General features: G+C 37.9%; 1 long non-coding RNA gene across 1 annotated transcript; it reads left to right on the forward strand.

Annotated features, from left to right (window-relative positions):
- The first annotated feature begins 550 nt into the window (after positions 1 to 550).
- On the forward strand, positions 551 to 2,049 carry LOC144639589 (uncharacterized). Its single transcript, XR_013568178.1, has 2 exons — positions 551 to 1,211; positions 1,800 to 2,049. It is a non-coding gene; the product is annotated as an uncharacterized LOC144639589 (long non-coding RNA).
- The last annotated feature ends 3,730 nt before the right edge of the window (positions 2,050 to 5,779 follow it).

Consider the following 5,779-nt stretch of genomic DNA (forward strand, 5'->3'; position numbering starts at 1 on the left):
CTTTCGCAGCCGTTATGGGATCGTCACGCAACACTTGACCTTCTTCTTTTGGGTTTAGGAGAAGCGTTGCGTGACGACCCAAAAATGGCTGCGACAGAGACTAACTTAGTCTCTGTCGCAGCCTTAGTAAGGAGACGTCTGCACGAAGGCTACGATTCAGTATGGTGATAAACCAATCAGAAAAAAAAAAAAAAAAAGAACAAAGCGCGGGACAACCCGCCACGGTTTACATTGGTTCTGCTTAGTTAAAAGGAAAACGTGTGTGCCGTAGCAGATGGAAACAAAGTAAACAATTTTAATCCTGAGCAAATCCCAGTCCAAGTTTTATTGTTTATTTGTTTGTGACTCCTAGTCCCAGTGACCCAAATCCCATTTTCTCTCATTTATTTCTCCCACCTCACTGGTCCTACACATGGTGGATCAATGGATCACAGTGGAAACACTTTAAATGTAATGACCCACCAAATAACAGTTTCTAAGGGACATCAACAGGTGACAGGAAACTAGTGAATTAGCATTTGTTATATATTCATACATGGTTCGACATTTCCTCAGTAATTCATATGCGACGATTGTTGCTCAACAGATGTCGACCAGTGTCCTCTAGACCCTGATTTAATTCTTGTCCAGCTGGAAGCACAAGAGTTTGAATCGCAGTCAAACGCGCACTCGCTGGAGGATTAAAGCGCAGTTATTTTATTAAAGGAATAGGTCAAGGGATGTATTTTTTTTGCTTTGAGAAAATCAAAGCCCAAAGTAAAACTAGACAAAAGGGGCTTAAAAAACTCACCAGTTTCATGCCAGTCTCACATGCTTCCAAACAACTAAATTCGGAAGGCCTCTTCAATCACTTACATTTGATGACGTAATAGTCATCGGGATGACGTAATGTTCCTATATTAGTTAATTGGCATTAGAAATTTATGACGTATTTTTAATTGTCCACTTAGAACTAGCAAGTTATTATAACGACCACTAATATATGACAAGCTAAACAACGCGTTTTCTTTGTAATGTTTTCAAAAAAGCATTGAACAAGGATTGTATGGTAGAATGGTCTGATAGTAACTGGTAGAAAGGTCTCGAGTGAAAGCCATTGGCGAATCACAATGTGGCCGGGTGATTTCAAAATGCGATCCAATAGCGCGCCACCAAACTACGTTTTGAAAAATAATATCTGGGGTCCTGCGCCTCCTAAACAGCTATGCTCGGTAAGTATTGAGCAGTTTTAACGAATATTACGCCTAACATCTCTTCGGAAATCCATTCTTTAACACAGTTGTGACGTAATCAAGAACGAACGACTTATTCGGTTTGTTCTAATTTTAATATAACTGTTTAGTAATACAATCAGTGCGTTCTATTACGATCTGCAAATCCAATTGGTTCTCCCGTAGTTGACCTTTTTTGAGAGAGAGAGGCGCGTCGCGTACGAATTTTATTTCTGGAGACTGAGCTGAAGAAATGTTTGACTTTTTATTCGGGATGAATTCCTACTATGTGAGAGGCCCGAAGCTTATGTAATCTCGCCGACATTCCCACCCCTCTCCATAAAAGGTTTGAAAACATGTATGAAAAAGGTGAATTTGGAGGGCAGTCCTTCTTTTTTCCGTAGGGGCTATTTTTGTAAAAAAGTGCACATGAATGACAGAAAAACGCGTGGATATTGAAAAGCGAATCTAAAGCGCGCGCTGACCCTCTTTTCTCACTTCTCGAATTTCAATACCTTTCTTTTTAAGGAGTCCTTGCAGAGGAGAAAGGAGTGTGCTATTAATTTTATTTGTCTTAATTCCTGATAGGGCGAGACTTTCCGTTCGTCTGTGTTCTGTCCTGTGTCGAATCACGCTTTAAAACCTTCAAGATTCTGGGATCCCTGGAGTAATGGACACAACAGACAGACTCTGTTTCACGTCAACTCAGTCCATGGTACTGAATTATAGTTAGAATTTTATTCTTTTTGGTACAATTCTAGAATTCTAGGGGTGTTGAGTTGCAAATGCTGTAACCTGATTGACTGAGCTATCATACGCTATCAGCTATCCATAACTAGTACTCAATGTAGGGCGTTTACCATTTGTTAAAAACATGCGCGATTACACTTTTTGAACAGTGGAGAAATAACTGGCATTCGTTATTTGGAGGAAGTTTAGTTAGATTTCTACTAAAAAAATTAGATTAGTTGTTCTCGATATGATAGTTTATTCGGCTATCTGCCTGTATATCAGCTATCACCCCTAATCTGATTTAGCCTGCGAATACAGCCGCCTCTCATTTTCGCTCTTCGTTGCGGGACGGGAATGAGAGGCGGCTGTATTCGCAGGCTAAATCTGATTGGCTGAATGGATGTTTTATTGACTTGCACTGGGTTACCTTGCACTTTTGATTTCATAACTCCTTGTTGTGATATTAAATGATAATGATGGTGATGATGATGACTGGGTTACTAACTGGTAAATAAAACGTTTTCTGTATTAGAAAGTCTTCACTGAGAACTCAAACATGCTGTGGAGACTGTTTTGTCTTTAGCATTTTGATTGTGTCACAGGAATGTCCATAAACTGACGAAATTTTTTATATGCATGATGGTAGCAGGACAGGCCCTTTGATAAAAATAATATCTATCAAAGAAAGAACAAAAAAAACCTGTAAGGTTTCCCTTCATGTACCTGTTCTGCACCTTAACATTTCCGAACAAAGCTTTTGGGCCAATTTGTTATAAGCTAATCCAGCTCTTTTTTATTTCGGTTTTGAAACTTTTCGGGATATTCTATATATTTGTCCAATATTTTTTACTATGACTCATGTCAAACTTCACTTCACAAAAAAGGGGAAGACGATTTTACACAAGAGAAATTAAATCAGGTTGACTTACGGTACATGTACTGGAAACCGTTTTATTTTTTTCCGACGGTGCATTGCAACAACACACAGCAACAACAACTCAAATAATTGGCTCATAACAGTTCTGTAATGTTCTCCTTCAAAGCTGGCTTTTATTTTTCCGAAATCGCCCTTTAAATCGTTCATTGTTTAGCCACGTTTGTTTGCAACTTGTTTATCGCTCAAGGGGCTTTCTTTTGTCCTTCGATGTTGTCATAGCAACAACTTGTGTCGATTTCACGAAGGAGGCATTTCGTTCCAGATGGTTGTCTAACCAGAGGCACGGGAAAATTTACTTCAGTTCTTTATCCAGCATCAAATGTAAGTGTTTTTGTATTGTCCATGGTATTGAATGAACCTCATTTATCGTCTTTATCAACTATAAACATCAAAGAAGTCAAAAAGTCACTGAAAAGAACATTTCATCGAGGCGCGCAAAATATGGCACGTAATTTGGCGCGATGACAATTTAACAACCATCTACTCGCCGTTTTATCATGGTTTTGTGGTAACAGACATGGCATTACTGCAGCATAATTATTAAATTAAGACTGTAGTTCACTAAGTAACTCAAGTATTGTCGAATAATGCAGGGGTTCTCTTTAATGTTTAATTATTATCGGCTTACTCCTCGAATGTAAAGAATGCCTTCCTATTTGCCTGCCCACATGCCGGTTTCACACCGACTTCCATCGTTGTTTGATCTTTGATTCCATTCTGATTTTGTAATTAATCTATCGTATTCGAGTTTGACGAAGTGACTAAGCATTCAAGAACTATGATAAACTTATCTACTACAACTTTGTACTTGCTTCAAATATTTATATTTGAACAAAGAAGGTTTATATTAGCTTATATTTGTTTGCTATCAAGACTAAGACTCATCCATAGAACGTTCAGTGCAAAATTACACCGGATTTATTTAGTTGGGCGGCGTTTTGTCAAGTACAATGTTTAAGCTTATGCATAATATAAAGTTTTTGCATGTTTTTGCATGCAAGTTAGCTTTTATAAATTCTAGTGTTCACATGCAGTATGAGTCAGTGTGATGCACAAATGCCATTTTCATCAGTAGTGTAGCAGCTCTCCTTAACTTATTTTCATGCGGTATAAGCTATGTTATCATTTCCCATATATTTCCATTTTGAGATTATTGTGATTGATTTCGTGAACTACGACCAGTGATGATCTTGTTTTATTTTGAAACAACCATTTTCATCTGATACCTGACTTGTCCCAGTCGTCTCTATGGGGTGCAGGAATCGCATGCAGGAGACGGAATGTGAGAAGGGTGACTGAAGGGAGCACAGGGGATGTGCATATGATATAGCTACTGGAATAAACTGATCAGGAGTAAAATTTAAAAGTGGGTATCACATGTTAATAAAATAGGGGCAACAACTCAGAGTTGAAACCATCAGCCAGAACTTGTGTAACTTCAACGTTAACCCCCCCCCCCCAAAAAAAAAAAGATGATCAAATGTCCCTACCCTAGGGCAAACATGATAGAAATGCCAGGAACAGAAGAACTAGTGGGAAATGTAATCTAGCTGAAATATATGACTATTAAAGATAGGAAAAATATGCATGTGGAACGAGACTGCTGATATACAGACAAAGTCAAAAGTTCTGGGTATTCTTCCAATTTTTTCAAAACTTATGTGTAGTGCTCTAAATATTTCATTTTTACAAGCCAAAAATATATGCATTTTTTCCTAGTAATGTTTTGAGTCAACCAAATAATTTCTTATTCTTAATATCCCCCCCCCCCCCCCGAAAAAAAAATCTGATCTCCCAAGACAGCTGTTTACTAAGAACGTTTTTATTTATGGTGGCCCTTTTGATGAGCACAGAAGTTTTTTAGGGCAGCTGGGAAATAATCCTTCAAGAAAAAAAAATATCACAGAATTTTAGGTCTTGGCTCCATCTTGAAGTTTTTCATCATACCAAGTTGGAGTGTCAGTTTCTTTTGCAAGTCTGGCAAAGTCTTTTATTTGCAGAAAATATAGTACCGTAAAAACCCGCAGATAAGCCGCACCTTTTTTCCAAAAATTTTCGCTCGAAAGCGGGGGTGCGGCTTATCTGCGGGAACATTCGGAAAAGGTGCCGTAAATTTTTGTTAACTGATACTAATTTATGGAAAATTATGTAAATTAAAAAACCTAAAAACTACAAGAGAGTACCGGTCATTGCTTTTGCAAGTTTGACAGCTCCTATACTGTTGCAGTGTCGACAATGGCCTAAAACTTTAACAGTAATATTGATACTTTTACGAGCGAGAAAATACCACGAGTATTCACGAGTAAGATGGCCAATTGTTTCTCTCTCATTTTGCACTTTGATGAAAAATTTGTCGAACTGATTACGAAACACTCATTATGCAACAAGTTTTTCTTTAATAGATGGCTCCCAAATCTCTTTAATTTGTCAATATGATCACCACGAAACTCGAACGCCTCCATCGCTATCTTGTTTTGCTTTACGTTCTCTCCCTAGTCCCATATTTCGAGTCCGATCGAATGCCTGGTTACTAAGCTACGAACGTTCTGCAAACGAAAGTTCTTGTTGTTGTCACACAAAAATCTATGGAAAACTGCGTTGAATGAAGAAATACCTGTCAACAAATGCCAGAAAAAGATCACCCATAAAATGTCAAAGTTGGTTTTCATTATATTAAAGAGCTCAAATTGTGGGTAAGACTGAAGTATTTTCTGTTTCAATGTTCATTGAGTTTACGTTTGATGAAGAAGACTTCCTATAAAAGACTCAACTTTGGATTTTTGACTCGACTTTGGGTTTTCTTTTGATTTACTTTCAAAAAACTTTTTTTCCAACATTTGAGTTGTTAAACTCAGGGTGCGGCTTATCTGCGGGTGCGGCTTATACGCGGGTGTTTACG

Source organism: Oculina patagonica, unplaced genomic scaffold (genome assembly GCF_052425735.1).
Source record: "Oculina patagonica isolate OP01 unplaced genomic scaffold, crgOcupat unplaced1092, whole genome shotgun sequence".
Classification (NCBI taxonomy): domain Eukaryota; kingdom Metazoa; phylum Cnidaria; class Anthozoa; order Scleractinia; family Oculinidae; genus Oculina; species Oculina patagonica.